This window comes from Rousettus aegyptiacus, unplaced genomic scaffold (assembly GCF_014176215.1).
Source record: "Rousettus aegyptiacus isolate mRouAeg1 unplaced genomic scaffold, mRouAeg1.p scaffold_m13_p_15, whole genome shotgun sequence".
NCBI lineage: Eukaryota > Metazoa > Chordata > Mammalia > Chiroptera > Pteropodidae > Rousettus > Rousettus aegyptiacus.
In genome coordinates this window covers 22,485,227-22,505,218 of record NW_023416290.1, presented here as the reverse complement: position 1 = coordinate 22,505,218, position 19,992 = coordinate 22,485,227, and the positions used below count along the sequence as shown (strand labels likewise).

The window sequence follows — 19,992 nt, the reverse complement described above, 5'->3', positions numbered from 1 at the left end:
CAAAAATAGACACAAAATGGATTAAAGACTTAAATGTAAGACCCAAAACAATAAAACATTTAGAAGAAAACATAGGCAGTAATTTCTTTGATATTGCTACTAATAATTTCCTTCTGGATATATCTCCTGGAGTAAGGGAAACAAAAAAATAAATAAATAAACAAATAGGACTACATTCAGCCAAAAAGTTTTTGCACAGCAAAGAAACCATCGACAAAATAAAAAACCTACTGAATGGGAGAAGATATTCGCTTATGATACATCTAATAAGGGACTAATATACAAAATATATAAAGAACTCATACAACTCAACAACATAAAAACAAACAATCCAATTAAAAAATGGGAAGAAGACCTGAATAGACACTTCTCCAAGGAGGAAATACAAATGACCAATAGACTATGAAAATATGCTCAAGGTCATTAATCATCAGAGAAATGCAAATTAAACCCATAATGAGATATCACCTCACACCTCTTAGAATGGCTACGATCAATAAATCAAAGAACAACAAGTGATGGCAAGGATGTGGAGGAAAAGGAACTTTCATACACTATTGGTGGGATTGCAAATTGGTATAGTCACTATAGAAAACAGTCGGGTGGTTTCTCCAAAAATTTAAACGGATCTACCTTTTGACCTAGCAATTGCACTTCTGGATATTTATCCAAAGAAAACCAAAACAACAATAATTTGTAAAGGCCTATGCATCCCTATGTTCATGACAGCACAATTTACCTTAGCCAAGATATGGAAGCGGTGTAAATGCCCATCAACAGATGATTACATAAAGAAGTTATGGATCATAAACACAATGGAATATTATTCAGCCATTAAAAAATGAAATCCTACCATTTACCATTACCTAGAGGTTATTATGCTGAACAAAATAAATCAGACGGAAAAAGGTAAATATCATATGATTTTGCTTATATAAGGAATCTAAGGACCAAAAAAACCAAATTAATCAAAAATGGACCCACAAATATAGAGGACAATCTGGTGATGGCCAGAGGGAAGGGGATTGGTGGGGGCAGGAGAAAGTGGTGAAGGGTTAAAGAAGTACAAATTAGTAGTTGATGGACGGTCATGGGGATAGGGAGCATGCGGTAGCGAATGCAGTCAGGAGTAATGTAATAGCTAGATGTAGAGCCAGAGGGGAAAAAGAGCAATCAGAAGGATCATTTCATAAACTATATAAATGTCTAACCAATGTACTATATACTTGAAATTAACAAAAAAATAATGAAGAACACAAGAAATGATGAATATATGATTAAATACAATTTTTCCTTTTTAAAAATTTCAAAATAAATTGGCTACTGCAACAAAGATTATTTAATGTACTATTTATGATTTAAGAAAAATTTATGAAAAAGTAGCAGAAAAAATTGAATTGGAGGTGAATGAAATTACATTACTAGGATTGTCCAGTAAATATGACATAGTATAATGAGAAAGAACAAATTAAAAATGCATATTTTATATAGGGAATTGCTAAAATTATGATAAAATAAGTCACTAAAAATCCAATACAGCTAAAACAATATAATAACATTAATATTTAAATAAGTTTAAATAGGAAGAAAAGGAGCATAGAGAAGTGAGGCAACAAATAGAAAACATAATTAAATGTTATCCCCCCAAAATCTGTTCTTTAAATACAAAGACTGATTTTAAACTCAAAACTGGTAACTTGAAAGTAAAAAGATGAAAAAATATGTATTATGCGAACATAAAGCATAAGAAACTTGTTATGGCTACATTAATATTAGTGAAGTACAAGTCAAAATAAGGAGTACTAATTGAATAAAAAGTGTTATTTAATGATAAACATGTTGATTCATCAAGAAGAAATGTTTAAACAACACTTAAGAGAGTTTCAAAATATGTAATGCAAAGAATTAAAAGAAATATAAAAAAATTAAAAGGTAAATATAGAAAAAGGCATAATTATATTTGGATTTGTGTGCATGTGTGTCTGTGTGTGTAGTTGGGGTATCCTTGTTCTGGAAGTCAAAAGAAAAATAGGAATTAATTAAGAGAGGCTCGATGCTTTCCTTTTTATTTCTCTAATTTTTCTTTTAGAAAATAGAAACATATTTTGCATTCCTTGACTTAGTCCACCTTCATAGATTCTTATGCTGACAAGATAAAATGATAAAAAATACATTTCTATGTAATTTATTACACCTATGCACAAATGTCCTTTGAAGGAAGAAATAAGTAGGTCAATTCGCTTTTATAGAATAGTCCCAATTTAAAAAATTCCTTTTGAGGGAGTTAAAGTCTAACAATGTCAGTAAGGGTCTTTGCATTTGCAGAGAGAAGGTGGTGATGAGGTTTTGGGTAGTAGGATTCAACCTCGGTTTCTTATTGGCTGTCTACACAACTGATTTTTCTCTTCATTCTCTGTTCATAAAAACAAACAAACAAACAAAAAAAACTTCTTTTTTAAAATTATTTTTTATGTGTCACTGCCAACCTGATTCCTTCTCATCCTTCTGTAACCCCAAGGTTTCTACCAGGCACTCATGTAGGACCCAGAGGTGTAGTTTAAATACCATCGATCCAGCTGACGTTCTTGGTTTTTGTTTGTTTCTTTGTTTTTAATGCCTACAGAACCTGGTCTTTCTAGATGGTCTCCCATCCAAGTACTATCCAGGCCCGACCCTGCTTAGCATCTGAGATCAGATGTCATGACCATAGACTGACATTTTTGTTTTATTATTTAACATTTCTTAATTATTACATTTTGACTCTTCATCTATTTTCCCCAACTCCCAACCCCCGCCTCTAACGATTACCAGTTCGTTCAATGTATCTTTCTCTATCTGACTTAGTTCACTTAGCGTAATGCTCTCTAAGTACGTCCATGTTGTGCAAATGACAAAATTTTATTCTTTTTATAGCTGAGTAATGTTCCACTGTACACATGTACCACATATTTATCCAATTGTCTGTTGATAGGCACTTAGGTTGCTTTCATGTCTTGTTTATCGTAAATAATGCAATGAACATGGATTTGCATATATCTTTTCTAGTAGTGTTTCCATTTTATTTGGATAAATAACTAGATATGGAATTGCTGGTTTATATGATAGTTCTATTTTTAATTTTTTGAAGACACTTCATATTGTTTTTTGTAGCTTCTACCCCAATTTACATTCCCGCCAATAATGCATTACAGTTCCATTTTCTCCACATCCTCGTCAGCACTTTTTTTGTTGTTCTTTTGATGATAACCATTTCGACAAGTGTGAGGTGATTCTCATTATGGTTTTGATTTGCATTCCCTGATAATAATTTAAACATGTTTATGCTCAACATAAAAAGTTATCTTTTCTTTCTTTCTTTCTTTCTTTCTTTCTTTCTTTCTTTCTTTCTTTCTTTCTTTCCTTTCTTCCTTCCTTCCTTCCTTCCTTCCTTCCTTCCTTCCTTCCTTCCTTCCTTCCTTCCTTTCTTTCTTTCTTTCTTTCTTTCTTATTTCTTTTTTGCTGTGTAGAAGTTTTTTAGATTAATGCATTCATGCTTATTTATATTTCTTTTGTTGCTTTTGTTTTTGGTGTTAAATTTTTAAAACAGGTCAAGTCCTACATTAAGGAGTTTACTGCCTATGTTTTCTCTTAGGCATTTTATGGTTTCAGTTCTCACGTTCAAGTCTTTAAGTTATTATTTGTGTCTGGTATAAGATAGTGATCAAGTTCCATTCTTTTGCTTGTGACTGTTGAGTTTTCCCAATGCCATTTATTGAAGAGACTTTCTTCATTTTATATTCTTGGGTCCTGTATCATAAATTAGTTGACCATATATATGTGGATTTATTTCTGGTCTCTTGGTTCTGTTTCATTGATCTCTGTGTGTTATCATGCCAATATCATACTGTTTTAATTATTATAGTTTTATAATGTTTGAAATCAGGGTGTCTGATGCTTTCATCTTTGTTCTTTCTCAAGATTGTTTTAGCTATCGGGTTTTTTCTTTTTTTGTGGTTTCATATACATTTTAGGATTCTATTTATGTGAAAAATGCCATCAGATTGTGATAGAAATTGCATCGAATCTGTAGATTCTTCATGTAATATGGAAATTTGATAATATTGATTATTTAAATCTTTGAGCATAAAATGTATTTCTATTTAATTAAATCTTTTTTTATTTCTTAATATCTTATTGTTTTCAATACATAGGTCTTTAACTTTCTTATTTAAATTTATTTCTATGATGTAATAAATGGGATTTTTAAAATTTTCTTTTGAGAGTTTGTTATTAGTCTATAGAAATACAACAGATTTTTGCATATGGATATTGTATCTTGCAACTTTATTGAATTTATTTGTTCTTACAATTATTCTATGTAGTATTTAGGGTTTTCTATATATAAATATTATGTCATCTGCAAATAGTGGTGTTTTATTTCTTTCTTTCCAATTTGGATGCCTTTTCTTAAATGGATTTTCAAAAGCAGTTTTATTGTATTTGGATGTTTCCAATGAAACAATTTAATTTAATCTGAAAATGAAGAAAAAAATGTAACGATTATAGTTTCATTTTGAAATCAATGTGTAGGGCCAGGCAAAATCATTATAATATCCACATTCCATAAATAATGCACAGTAATTATGTGGAATTTCTTTCTTTTATAAAATGTCACTATACTTTATTTTAATGCCTACTGTTCAGGGATAAAGCAGAACTGAGTGTGAATGCCTTGTAGAATAAGATGTATGTTCTCGGAATAGCAAATTGTCATCTGCTACTGTCTTTGATTTAAAAATTTTTATTAAAATATAGCTAACATACAGTACTATATTAGTTTCCAGTGTATGCCATAATTATTCAACACTTATATTCCAAAATAAGCGATCACCATGACCAGTCCAAAAACCATCTGACATCATACAGTGCTATCGTGATATTATTGATTATATTGTCTATGCCATATACCACATTCCCATGACTTAATTGATTTATACCTGGAAGTTTCAACCTCTTATTTTTGCCTTTTTTTGATTTTTCAATTACTGTTGTTATTTAATATTACTTTATATTAGTTTCACATATACAGTATACTAGTTAGACATTTATATAATTTATGAAGTTATTTCCTCTTATTAGTCTGGTACTCACCTAGCACAATAAGTAGTGAATAGTACTTTTTTTATAGCAGAGTATTACTCCATTGCATATTGTACCACCTCTTCTTTATCCAATTGTCTATTAAAGGACATTTGCTTCCATATCTTGGGTATTGTAAATAGTTCTGTAATCAACATAGGAGTGCATATATCTTTTTGAATTAGTGTTTTGGAATTCTCTGAATAAATACCCAGAAGTGGGATCACTGGGCCATAGGTTGTTCTATTTTTAATATTTTGAAGAACCTCCACCGTTTTGCATAGTGGCCACACCAATTTGCAATCCCACCAACAGTACACGAGGATTCCCTTTTCTTCACATTCTCACCAACACATTTTGGTGGTTAATTTATTGATGATAGTCATTCTGATAGATGTAAGGTTTTAATTTGCATTTTACTGGTGATTAGTGATGATGAGCATCTTTTCATATGTCTATTAGCCATTCATGTGTCTTCTTTGGAGAAATGTCTATTCAGGTTCTCTGCCCATTTTCAATTGGATTGTTTGTTTGTTTGATGTTGAGACATATTGAATACCTAATAAATTTTGAATATTAAACCCTTATCAGATATATCATTTATGAATATCTTCTATCATTCAGTAGGTTGTCTTTTTGTTTGTTGATGATTTCCTTTGCTGTGCAAAACTTTTTAGTTTTATATAGTCTCATTTGTTTATTTTTTGTTCTCCTTTCCTTGCCCGAGGAGATATATTGGAAAAAAGTCTTACTAACAGCAATATCAAAGGTTTTACTGCCTAGGTTTTCTTCTAGGAGTTTTATGCTTTTGGGGATCTTACATTTAAGTCTTTAGTCCATTTTGATTTCATTCTAGTATGTGATGTGTAGGAAGATGGTCTAGTTCCATTTTTTAAAAATGTATTTATTTATTTTTCTCAATACCTTTTATTGAACAGACTATCTTTACTCCATTGTATATTCTTGCCTCCTTTGTCATAGATTAAATGACCATATAGCTGTGGGTTTATTTCTGGGTCCTCTATTCCGTTCCATTGATCTATGCGTCTGTTTTTCTTTCAGTACCATGTTATTTTGTTTTTATATTTGTACCATTACTATAATCTTGTAGAAAGTTTGATATTAGGTAGCATGATACCTACAATTTTGTTCCTTCTTCTAAAGATTGCCATGGCTATTAGGTGTTTTTTTTTTTTATGGTTCCATGTAAATTTTAGGATTGCTTATTTTAGTTCTGTGAAAAATACCATTGGTAATAGATAAAGATTATATTGAATCTATAGATTGCTTTGGGTTATATGGATATTTTATTAATGTTAATCTTTCCTATCCATGAGCACCAAATACATTGCTATTTATTTGTATCATCTTAAATTTCTTTATTCAATGTCTTATAATTTTCTGAGCATAGGACTTTTACCTTTTTGGTTAAATGTATTCCTAGGTATTTAATTGTTTGTAGCTATTGTAAATTGTGTTGTTCTCTTTATTTCTTTTTCAGATAGTTTGTTGTTTATGTATAGAAATTTTTGTATGTTGATTTTGTATCTTGCAAATTTACTGAGTTTATTTATTCTGTCTCTTGGTAAAATATTTAAGGACTTCTATATATAAGATATGTCATCTGCAGAGATAATTTCACTTTTTCCTTTCTGATTTGGTTGCCTTCTATTTCTTTTTCTTGCCTTCTTTGGCTACAGCTTCTAGTACTATGTTGAATTAATTCAGTGAAAGTGGGCACCACTGTCTTATTGAGTATGATGTTTGAAGTATGTTTGCCATATATGAACTTACTTATTTGAGATGCATTTTTTCTATACCCAGTTTGTTGAGAGCTTTTTCATTAAATGGTGTTTAATTTTATAAAACACTTTTCTGAACTAGTGATAAGATTATATAATTTTTATCTTTCACTCTACTAATATAGTCTATATTGTTTCTTGATTTGTATATGTTCAATTATTCTTGCATTCATAGGACATATCCCACATGATCATGGTATATGATCCTTTAAATATGATGTTGACTTAGGTGTTCTACAATTTTTTTTAAATAAATTTTTGCATCTATATATTATCAGATATAGTGACTTGTGATTATCTTTTCTTGCAGTGTCCTTATCTGGCCTTAGTTTCAGGTTAATGCTGGCCTCGTAGTATCAGGTTAGGAATGTTTCCTCCTCTTCATGTTTTTTATAAGAGTTTGAAAAGGATCAGTATTAATTCTTTAAATGTCTTTTTTTTTTAACTCACCTGTGAAACCATGAAGTCGAGCTCTATGTTGAAAGATTTTTGATTACTACTTCATTCTCTTTAGTCATGATTTATTTAGATTTTTTTATTTCATCATCATGCATTCTTGGTAGGTTCTGTTTCCAGAAATTTATCTATTTCATATTGATTATCTAATTTAATATATAATTGTTCATGGTAGGCTCTTCTGATCCTTTGCATTTCCATGTTATTATATTTCTAAAATTTATCTATTTCCTTTAAGTTATCTAACTTTTGATGTACAATTATTACTAATAGACTCACAATTCTTTGTATTTATATTTCTGTGACTGCTTTGTACTTTTTGTATTTAAGTTGTAATCTCTATTTTTTCATTTGTAATTTTGCTTATTTTATTCCTCTCTTTTTTCTCCTTAGTCTACCTAAATGTTGTCAATTTTATCTCTCTAAAAAAATCCTAATTCTTAGTTTTATTATGTTTTCTATTGTCTTTTTCAGTTTCTATTTTATTTATTTCTGTTCTTTATCTTTTCTGCGTTCTGCCAAATTTGGGATGTTTATTTTCCTTTTCTAGTTGTTTGAGGTATTAAGCTAGGATGATTACTTCTGTTGGACAGTAAAATGTTTTCCCATGTTCAGAGAAAGATTATGGTGGAGCCATGTATCCAAGTGTAGAATCTTAGAAAATATAGAAGTTTCTGAATTTATATGATATGTATTTATTTCTTACATATGCTAATATTTTGGCTGCATCTAAGGAAAAAGAATAGATTTTCTGAACTTATTACTTAACTGAAAATCTTCACTTAAATATGAATTATTTTACTAAGAATATGCCCATTTACCAATATTAAATACATTTTAGCATAGATTTCCACTATATCTCAAAAATGGAGGCCAAACATAACTACTTTTTTCCTAAATGAATTACTTCATTGGTTTTTATCTCAACTCTGAAAATAATTTTGAACCTTAAATAATAGTGAAAGAGAGCAGAAACTAAAAAAGGAATTGGTTATGTAGAATTAATGGTTTGAGTTGACCCAGTCAAAAGGTGAGCAGAAACAATTCCTTAGACCAAGCTGCTGCCAAGGTTATGTCTGGCCATACAATATCATCAGTTTCATTGACGTCCCTGATTTTTAGTTCATATACCGAAATGTTCTCTTTTCCCCACATTTGCTCCTCTAATGTCTGTTTGAAGAATCAGCCCCTGAATTTCCAAATTTGCAAAACATTATTTCCTCTAAAAGGGCTTTCCCATGATCCTAAGAGGGATATAATTTTACCTCTCCCTGAGTTCCCAGAGCACTTTGGAATGTCATGTAATTTATTACTTTCTCATGTGCAACATATATAATATTTTCTTCTAAGACTTGCTTATAAGTTCATTTGGGGTTCAGTTCATTCTCATAATAGTTATTAAAGCAGTATCCACAGAACTTTGGGCGAGGGAACATCATCTGAGATCCTTTCAGCAAGTCTGAGAAGTCAAAACTACATAAAAATATTGTTTTTAGTTGCCTACTGCACTATGTTTATGCTTGCTCCAATGGTGAAAAAGCAATGGTATGGGTAAAGCCTCTGGTGCCTTAGCATGAATCAAGGCAGTGGCACCAAACTATAGAATAGTTATGATATTCTTCATTGCTACATATGTACATTTAAAAAAAAGATACTAATTATATCTAAAACTGCCACTGATGAAACAGAAAAAATATAATTTTATATAATTTTATTAAATTTCCATCATCGAGTATATATTCTTTTAATATTTTCTGTTAGGAAATTGGAACTATGCATTCAACACTCTGAAGTATACCAAAGAACAATGATTATGGCAAGGGAAAATGCTTAAGAGACTTAATTGAGACCTAAACAAGTTTTTCATGAAACTCCATTATTACTTGAAAATAGGACTGACAAATTAAATATAGTTATTCAGCCTTCAGTATTTGGCAGACAGTTTTTCTAAAATGAACAAAATGAGCTTATTAATTCAAAGAAAACGAGTGCCAGTATTTATTTTTAATAATAAAATACAAGCTTTCAAAATAAAATTAGATGTGGAGAAACATATCTACTGCATCAACTTTACTCAAAACAACATATCACAATAGATACAGTGGAGAAGCAAATAAAATGATTTCACTGTGTCTCTTAAGTCAGACATTAGATTTACAAAAAGAAAATATAACTAACAATGACATTTTCAGTAATTTATTTTGCTATGAAAAAGTTATTTTTATAAGAATGTATTATTTATGTTAAGATATAATAGGTTAACTGTTATTTTTAAATGAATTCATAAATATATATATTTTTTAATTTTTCAATTTACTTTCTAATACAGTACATATTGACAGATGTGGTCCATATACACAATAACTCTTTGGGTTATAAATACATTTTAGGGTATGAAGTGATCCTGAGAATGCTGAAGGAGAGCACTGGGCAGAACCTCTGATGACTGACTATGCTCAGTGGATGCTATTATTATGGCAGTGGAGCATGAGCAGTTCTGTTTAGCAAAGCTAATGGAATCCATAAAATAATGTAAAATAGGAAGTCGAGAGTTTCTTAATTTTTTAACTGCAATTATTGAGTACCTGTGCACATTTCTGAGTTACCTATATTGTTTCATGTAGCTGTAGTTAATTCATTTTCACTGTTGCAACCAACCTTTCATTGCAGTAATACTGCAGTTTTCTGTTATTTTTGATTGACATATCTTTATTTTCCTTAAGTTTCTTGTGATTATAAAAATACTTTTGATGAACAAACATTCTGGTATGTTTGATGCACATATACAGTGATTTTGCTTTGTTTTGTTTTGTTTTGTTTTGTTTTAATTGGGTATGTATCTGACAACATAATTGTTGGGACTTCAGATATAAATACCTTGAACTATAATAAATAACATGAGACTATTTTCCATAGTGATTTTACCAATTTGTGTTCTTATTAGAGTGTACAAATCAATTGCTCTACTTAGTCACAGACATTTATTGCATGAGTGATTTCCAGTTTGATGGTTGTGAATGACATTGTGGTGTGAATATAATTTGCCTTTGCCTGGAAACCCATAAACACAATTTGATATTATTTTGATTTAATATCACATGATTTGATGTCATTTGATATCACTACTGGCCATTTGAGTTTATTCTTCTCTAAAATGCCCGTTGTCCTATTTTCATTTTTCAAGTGGGTTATTTGTCTTTATCTTTATTGATTTTTTTACATACTTTAAATATTTCTTTTTCCAGTTGTATTTTTGTTGCAAATATGTTCTATGAGTTTTTGCCTTAATTCTTCAGATAGCCTTAAGTCAGTCTTATTTTCAGTCCCACTTGTGGCAATACTTTTAGATTTACCTATTTTCTACTTTTCCTAGCTGTATAGAAATTCTATAATATAAACTTTTTTATTTGTTCTTTGCCAACTGCTGGTTTAGAACAGACTTAAGCATTCATTGGCCTTCAAAAAAAGTACCCATCAACCATCTGATTTTTGACTTAGAAAATTTTGCTGTGTTCTCTCCTGTTTTTTGTAGATTTTGATTTGTTTTTCTATTATCTTTACTGTAATCTCATGCAATTTGGGTTGATAAAAAAAGAAAAATTGACTTTAGTTCAAATCGTTATTCCATGTTTAGGAAAAATTAATATTTGATATATGAATAAAAAGTGAAATAAAATAGGTATAATTATTTTGAATTTTCAATGAAACTAAAAGCTATATGCTTATAGTTGTTTATTTGATTATATCAACCATTTCTATTCAATAGCAGTATCTTGTGTTTCTATGATACTTTCACAGACATTCTCTCATTCTTCCCACAAACTTACCCTGTCTCATTGGTCTTACTAATCTCATCATATGTGAAAGGGAACCACAGTACAGAGGCTTTAATTAGTTTGATCAGGAATAATTAGATAGAATGAGAAATTAAACTATATTTTTTCAGAATCTAGCTGCAGCTTTCTTTACTACTGAAAATGAGCTAAATTACCTAAAAAGGCACTTACCTGATAGATTTAAAATAAGGTATCAGCTGGGATCAATTTTATTTAATTCAGAACAAAAATGCAGAAAACTCTGCATGTTTGACATTCATATGAGTCATATCAAATGATGTGTTTGCTGGTTTTTCTAATAAAAGAAAAACATGCTCTTTGTTATTACACTTAATTTCTGATGCAGTTTGCTACCAGTATTTTGAGAAAAATATTACTTTTTATGGAATGGAGACTGTTTCTAGACGGTCCTCAGAATCTTATGGGATTGAATTCAGTTTCTGACACATAGATTTTGCCATTGCAAATTGATTTTTAATTATATATGAAATTTTTGTGTGAAAGGAATGATATAAATATACCTACTCTAATGGCAGCTCTAATTTCAAAGGGAAAATGCTATTTTTATCAAACAATTACCTCTTTCCAAGAAAATGCCTGTTTTTTTAAAAGGTCACAAGGATTGCTCAAGATTTACCCTAGTTATTTAGAGGCTCTGACATGTTTTTCCTTTCTGTACTTTAATTTTATATTACAGATTAGAATGTGGTTTAAGTTTTACATTTCATGGTGAATGAAATATAAGTAAAATAACATGTGTTATTAAATTTCTCTGAATAACAAAATGTGTAGTTGTGATTTTTCTGAAATATATGTATAAAACTCCCTGAATAGCAATATACATAACTCGTAATTACTTTATAATATACTTTTATGCATTTTAAAGTTGACATCATATATATATGTGTGTATGTGTGTATATATATACACACACACACACACATACACACATGTGTGTGTACGTGTATGTATAAATGTGTGTGTGTGTATATGGTCTTGTATATATGTGGTCTTGTAAAACCACAGACTAGCCACAGTACTTCTTAGAGAAAGCAAAACTTGAACATATAGACTAGAGAATACTTTATGAAGAAGTTTTGGAAAACAAATGGGAGCAAGCTTGGAGAAAAGATTAGAGGTTAAGGGGTACAGGATAACAGAGTCCAGGCAGATGCAACCATCAGTGAAAATTAATACTGGTGCAAAGAGAGGACTTCACATTAAGAGTGATAATAACTTCAGAATAGTAAAATTGACATGAGATTGTTAAGTCAATGCTTATAGACAGATCATTAAGGACAATAATATTATGCCAAGTGATATCAATTGTGTCCTGAAGGTGATGGAGATCCATGAGAGAGGACTTGAAGAGTCATATGATTACATATTTGCTTTTTAAAAAGATTACATGTTTGTAACTCAGAAATATAACTTTAGCAGCAGGAGACAGTGCAAATCAGGATTTTTATATGGACTATCAGTATTTCTATGGCTATAGAAGTCTAAGCATGCAATGATGGCAGAATCAACTGAAATAGTGGCCAAAGGAGGTGAAAATAATTAGGGGATATATAAGTTTGAAAAGTAATTATGTAGAAATTTTAATAAAACTTAATGACCCACTGAATGTGGAGGACCAAGATGAAGGAAGAAATAAAATAAAAAGCTTAGTTTCCTTGCTTAGAAGACTGTTATAGATAGTACCATTGATGGAGATGGGATATGTGGAAATGGATGTGTTTCAGGTAGGAAAAAGCTAACTTTCAATTACACATTGATTTTGAGGACTTTTATATAAGAAGAAATGTATGCTTTATATGTTTACCTTGAGTTTAAGAAAATCTCTGATCTACTGGTGTAAATCCAGGATTGATTTTTAAGTGGATATAGTAAAATAGGCTCTAGACCTGAAAGCCTATTTAGTGAAAAGAGTTACCAAAAGAGTATGGAAGAATCAAAAAAAAAAAAAAAAAGGTTAAATAAATATTTAAAGGGCAGAAGACATGATTATAAGTTAGATTAAGAGGGATCAGCTTTAAAAACCCAATTCATTCCCTATTGTACATTGATAAAGTTCATAATCTTAGACAGGTATTCAAAATCCTCCACAATTTGGCCTCAACTGCTTTATAAGAATGAAGGAAAGAGGAATGGAACTCAGACAAGGAGAGGGAAGGAAGAAGAAGAGCAAGAGGAGAAAAAGTTGTCATGTGATTGAATTAAAGTTGTAGAAGTTACAACCAGGAAAGGTGGAAAGCTTAACTTGACTACCACTCACTTTGGGGGCAAAATAAGCTGTTGAAAGAAATATATTAGATCGGAGAATCAATCACACGAGTTCTCATCAGGGCAGCTCAGTAAATCAGTGTAGGGTGGGCAAGCAGTATAAAAAAGCCTGGAGGAAAATGAGGCAGCAGCAAGAGTTGACCCTGAAGTCCACTGGTTAATTATGTACCATATAATGGCTAGTAGGATTTCATCTTCTATTATCATATAAGTCCTTAGCCCTTAAGCTCTATCTTATTTAGGGAGCTGAGTTAGAAAGGGGATATCTGTGCTACATATGTGAAGCCAAATCATTCTACTCTAAATCAGCCTAGTCACTCCTTCTTAATTACATGGTAATCTGATTTTGCTCTTGCCATCTGACTGCTCCTGGAATTCCCTCAGGAAGAAACGTCTCAATTATCCTAACTTCAGTGGCTGCTTCCTTTACTACGTAATGGGAACTTAAACATACACAATTTCTCTCATACCTCACTACAAGGCACAGCTAAGATCACCTCAAAACATTTAGGAAGACCTCTCTAATAGTTCAAGGAAAATAAAAGGAAGGAGAACAGTGTGTTTTAGCTACTTTAGGGGTAAATAGTTCCAGCCTTTTACTAATAATCATTTACTTCTAGATTCAACTTGCCAGATTCCTCATGGCCTAGATCCTAGCTCCCACTTCAGAAGAGAGGCCCTTTCCCTCACTATCCAGTAACGCCTTTCCTTATTTCCAAATTCTTTGTCACAGCAACAGAAAAGAAAATATCTCTCCTCAACTCAACCAGTTATTTCACCTACTTTTTAACAAATAGACTGATTTCATTTACAGCCAGGGTCTCATATTTTTGTTTTAAAATTTGAAAAGTATCTACCTAATCATAATATGTTGAATATTGACAAAAGAACAATTTATATTTTACTGTTGCTGCTGAGTATATGAAATATAATATTTCTAAAATTTGTGTCTTCCTATTTTTGCAAGCTTCTTAAAGAAAAATGAAGAATTAACAGTTTCTTTTTAGGATTTTGTTTAAATTAACTTTTCAAATGTGGCTATATAATAGCTCATTATAATAACAGATTATTGTAATTATAGTTTGAAAATCAAAAGTATAAAATAAAAAAATTAACAATTAAAAAAATCACCTTTTGAATTCTACCTCTTTTAAGAAAAGAATTGTATTGCTACAGTTGTAGCCCTTAACACTATAAATTATTGAACTGAAATACAAATTTGGAGGTTGATCTATATCTTCCGTTTGCTTATTTTTTTAAAAATTTTCTTTTAACCATTTTAATGTTCTCCTTGATCTCAGAGACCTTTATAGAAAAATAGATACCTTTTCTGTGCTCTGTATCATCATAGACTTGCTAAATGTGCTTACAATGTGGTCATAAGTAAAAATTAACATGAAAATACTTTTTTTCATATATAAACTTAAATGGTTAAGGATAATAAAATATTACTCTGCTGCTATTCAGATGTTTTACTATTGTTTATATGACATGGTGAGAAGCTACAAAGAACTTTGCAAATGAACAAAGTTCATATACCTGTTCCAGTATCAAATTCTGAAAGGAATTACTTTTTTTCAGAGAATATATAATTCTAAATTGACAAGGATGAATAGCAGATGACATGGCAAATCCTATTTACTAGTACTTGTCAAGTTAAAGTCATAACTATCAGACATTCTCTAAAATGATAAAATAAAAAATCAAAAGACATTTAAAAGTATGTAGGTTTTTAAGTAAGCTACACATAAACACATTTTAAATCATTAGGGGATATTTGTAATTCTCTTTGGCGCATATAACATATCACATACTATGTAAATTTTATTTATTTGCACATGTGTATTCTTTCTCTTCTGCATTCAGAGACTCTAGAAAAGTATTGAGTACCTAGTAGATGCTCAAATAATTGGTGAATTATATATATTATATATAATATATATATTATATTATATATATAATATAATAATGTCAGCAGTTGGAAATATGCATTTTGTCCATCTTAAAAATTATGACTTTATAAATGTATAAAGTTTATTATTCTAAATATTTCTCATACTCTGATTTCTCTTCAAATCATATATATCTTTCATCTTTTACTAAATAGTTTTCTAAATTTCTGATCAAGAATCAGTCATTTCTTATTCACAAGTTTTTAAATTTGCCTTTAGCTATTTTATATGTATCACAAATTAAGAGAATAGCAACCACTTTTCCCACAGAAACTATACCTTTTTCTTTTTTAGGGGGGAAAAAACAATTTTTTTTTCTCATTTTTAAGAAAACCTTAAACTTTATATCAGGTGTTTTTAATCTTTAGAGTAGAGCAGTGTTACATTCCACAGTGATGAGCTTCACAAATATAGTTTCATTTACCAAGAGTACAAATGACTTAATATTGCTCTATTTAATTAAGTGAAGTCAATTTAACTTAAAAATTAATTCCCATCCCCAACCAAGAACTTCCATTCATCTTATTGTAGCAAATTATCTTCTTGTAAAGATTATTTCATATCACAGTGCAGTCAGTGAAAGGAATGAAGCTTTAGCAAACTGATATATGAATATATTGAAAACACTTTTAAGTCTAATGATTTATTCGAGACAAAGACCAACATAGGCATGTTAGTAATAATACATTCAAGTCTTTCAGTGGCCTCTGCATACTGACCTATTCTATTATGTTTCATTTTTGTATTTAGTGTTAGGTAGAGTTTATTTTTTTAATTTTTTTGTAACTGAAAAGAGTAGAATTGAATTAACATTGCTTAGCTTAACTAAGTGAAGTGATTAAACTTACATGATAGTTTCATGCCCACTAAGCACAGATATTTAGCTTGCATCAGCATATTATCCTCCAATCTGTAAACAAGTTATGTAATCCATTTATTTAAGTCTTTTTAGCATTTTGTACTCTCACTGTGTAGTTGCTGAGCATATTTGTTATATGTCTAAATAGTTCTTTGGGATGATAGTAAATAACATTGCATTTTTTATTTTAGTTTTTACTTGTTTCATGTTAGTGCATAGAAATGCAGTTGAATTTTGTATGAAGTAAATTTACTAAATTTACTCTTTACTTTAGGATGTTTTGAATATTAACAAAATTCACTTTGTCTATTTTTTTTTTCTTTGCTGGCTATGCATATGGTGTCACATCTAAGAAATTATTGTAAAATCCAGAGTTTTGAATCTTTTAATCTATGTTTTCTTCTAAGAATTTTTTAGTGTTATGTCTTACATGTAAGTCATTGTTTTTAGATGTTTGCACAGGGTATTAGGAAAAGGTCCAGCTTCATTTTTTTTCATGTAAATATCCAAATTCCCCAAAACAATTTGTTGAAAAGACTGAATAGACTCTTCTTTCCCATTAAATAATTTTGGCACTCATCGAATTCATTTGACCATATATGTGAGGCTTTAATTGCTGGTCTTCCTATTCAATTCCAGTACCAAAAAGACTCTTGATTATTGTGTCTTTGTAATAAGTTTTGAAATCTTTCACATTTAATCTTCTTTATTCAAGATATTTTTGGTTATTTGGGATATGTTGTGATTCCATATTAATTTTAGAATTGAACTTTCCATTACTGCAAAAAAAAAATACCATTGAGATTTTCATATGGATTGCATTGAATCTATAGTTCACCTTCAATAGTACTGACATCTTAACAATATTAAGTGTTCTAATTCATGAACATAGAAAGAATTTCTGTGTATTTACATCTTCTTAAATATCTTTTAGCAATTTGTTTTTTAGTTTTCATTGTGTAAGTCTTCAACTCTATGGTTAAGTTTATTTCTAAGTATTTTGTCCTTTTGATGTTATTTAAATAAAATTTATTTTATAATTTTTATTTAAAATATACATTGTTAGCACATGTACATACAGTTACTTTTGTTTGTTCACTTTGTACACTGTTGATTTGCTGAATAGGTTTATTAGTTCTAACTATTTGTGTATATGTGTGTATGTGTATAATCTTTAGGGTTTTCTATATATAGTATCTTATCATCTGCAGAGAGAATTTTACTTTTTTACTTTAATATTTAGATACATTTTTATTTCTTTCTTAAGCATTTGGTAGAATTCACCAAGAAGGCCCAGGGCTTTTTATTTCCATAGAATTTTCACAGGTGATCCAATCTTCTTACTATTTACAGATTTATTATGATTTTCTATGTTTTAAATTAAATTTAAACTAAAAAAGAAAAAGTTCACCCATTTCTTCCACATCCCAACCCTGATCTCTGGCAACCACTAATCTGCTCTCTGTATAAATGAGCATTAGTTTCCAGATATAAGAGTAATCAAATGGTACTTGATGATACTTTTCTTTCTTTCGCTGACATTTCACTTAAGTTTCATCCATGGTGTTTCAAATGGAAAGATTTCATTCTTTCATGGTTCAATAGTATTTATATATTCCCAGTTTATTTATTCATTCATTCATTCACGATAGGCACTTTAGTTGTTTTCATATTTTGGCTATTATAAAACATGCTTTAGTGAACACAGGTGTGCATACACTTTTTTGAGTTAGTGATTTGTTTTCTTCAGATAAATATCCAGAAGTTGAATTTCTGAATCATATGGTCGTTCTATTTTTAATTTTTGAAGGAATCCCCATACTGTTTTCCATGGTGGCTATATACCAATTTAAATTCCCACCAACAGTATACAAGAATTTCCTTATCTCCACACCCTCACCAATACTTCTTATTTCTTGTCTTTCTAATAATAGTTATTTTAACAGTTTGAGGTGATATTTCATTGTGATTTCTATTTCCATTTTTCTGATGATTAATGATTTTGAACATCATTTTATGTACTTGATGTCCATCTTTATGTATTCTTTAGAAAAATACTTACTCATATCTTCTGTCCATATGTAAGTGGACTATTTGTTTCTATGCTGTTGAGTTGTATGAGTTCTTATAGCTTTGAATATTACACCCTATTCAGACATATGATTTGCGAACACTTTATCTTATTTATTAGGTTGTTTTTGACTTTTTTAATGGTTTCCTATTCTGTGAAGAAGGTGTTTAGTTTGATGTAACCTCATTTGCTTTTGCTTTTGCTTTTGATGTCAGAACCAGAAAATCGTTGCAAAGATCTATGTCAAGGAGCTTACTGCATATGTTCTCTTCTAGGAGTTTTATGGTTTCAGTTCTCACATTCAAGTCTTTAATCTATTTTAGTTCATTTTGTATATGGGGTAAAATAGTTATCCAGTTTCATTCTTTTGTATATGGCTGTCTAACTTTTCCAACTCTATTGAAAAGGTTATCCTTTCCCTACTGAATATTCTTGGCTCCTTTGTCATAAATTAACTGACTATATCTATATGGGTTTATTTTCTTGAGATGTATTGTATTCCACTGATCTATGTGTCTGTTTTATGCAAACACCATGCTGTTTTAATTACTATAGTTTTATTATCTTGGTAAATTATATATGTCTAGAAATTTCTGTTTTATCTTGATTATTAAATATTTTTGACATACAATTTTTCATAGTACTGTCTTATAATCTTTTTTTTAGCTTTATATATTCAGCACTTTAATCTTTATTATCTCCTTACTGCTCACTTTGGATTTAGTCTTTCTCTTACTAGTTGTAAAATTAGGTTGTTGATTTCGGATTTTAGTTATTTTTAATATAAAAGTTTCCAACTATAAATATCCTCCTTAGGATTATTTTTCCTGTGTTTTATAAATTTTGGTGTTTTGAATTTTTATTTTTATTCATCTCCATGTATTTTCTAATTACCATTAAGATTTCTTTGAACTATTAGTTGTTTAAGAATTTGTTGTTTATGTTTCACAAATATGTAACTTTATGAAATTTTTCATTGTAATTGATTTCTGACTTCTCATTGAAGGCACTGAAAAAACTTTGTATGATACCTATTTTTTGAAATCTGTTGAGACTTAATTTGTGCCCTAACATATGTTCTATCCTGGAAAATGTCTCATGTCCACTTAAGTGTTTGTTCATTTGTTTGTCTTTGTAATGTTCTGTATATGTCTGTTATATCTACTTAGTTTATTGTGTCATTCAAATTTTCTATTCCTGTACTTTCATTTGATTTTCAAACCATTATTGACAGTGGAGTACTGGTCTAAAACTATTATTGTAGACCTGTGTATTTCTATTTTCTGTCAAATTTTGCCTCACATATTTTGATGGTCCATTAATAGGTACATAAATGTTTATAATTTTTTTGCTGTATTGAACCTATTATTAATATATGATATGTTTCTTTGTATGTCATAAAGTTTTTTTGACTTAAAGTCTATTTTTTTTCTGATATTAGTATAGCCACCATTGCACTCTCTTGGTTACTATTTGCATGGAATAACTTTTTCCTTCCTTTCAATCTATTTTGTATCTCTTGATGTAAAGTTAGCCTCCTGTAGATAGCACATAGTTAAATCATAAGTGTTTTTTGTTTGTTTTTAACTTTACTGCTAATCTTTGTGTTTTG

General features: G+C 29.8%; 1 protein-coding gene across 11 annotated transcripts in view; it reads left to right on the top strand.

Annotated features, from left to right (window-relative positions):
* SNTG1 (syntrophin gamma 1) overlaps positions 1–19,992 on the top strand; it is a 746,957-nt gene that overhangs the window by 234,854 nt on the left and 492,111 nt on the right. The window contains exon 1 of one of the 11 annotated variants that reach the window (XM_036232860.1): positions 7,146–7,280. The exons of the other annotated variants lie outside the window; for them this stretch is intronic. The gene's annotated coding sequence lies outside the window, so the exon portion shown is untranslated. Of the gene's footprint in view, positions 1–7,145; positions 7,281–19,992 lie in introns of those variants that run through there. 11 annotated transcript variants of the gene reach the window in all.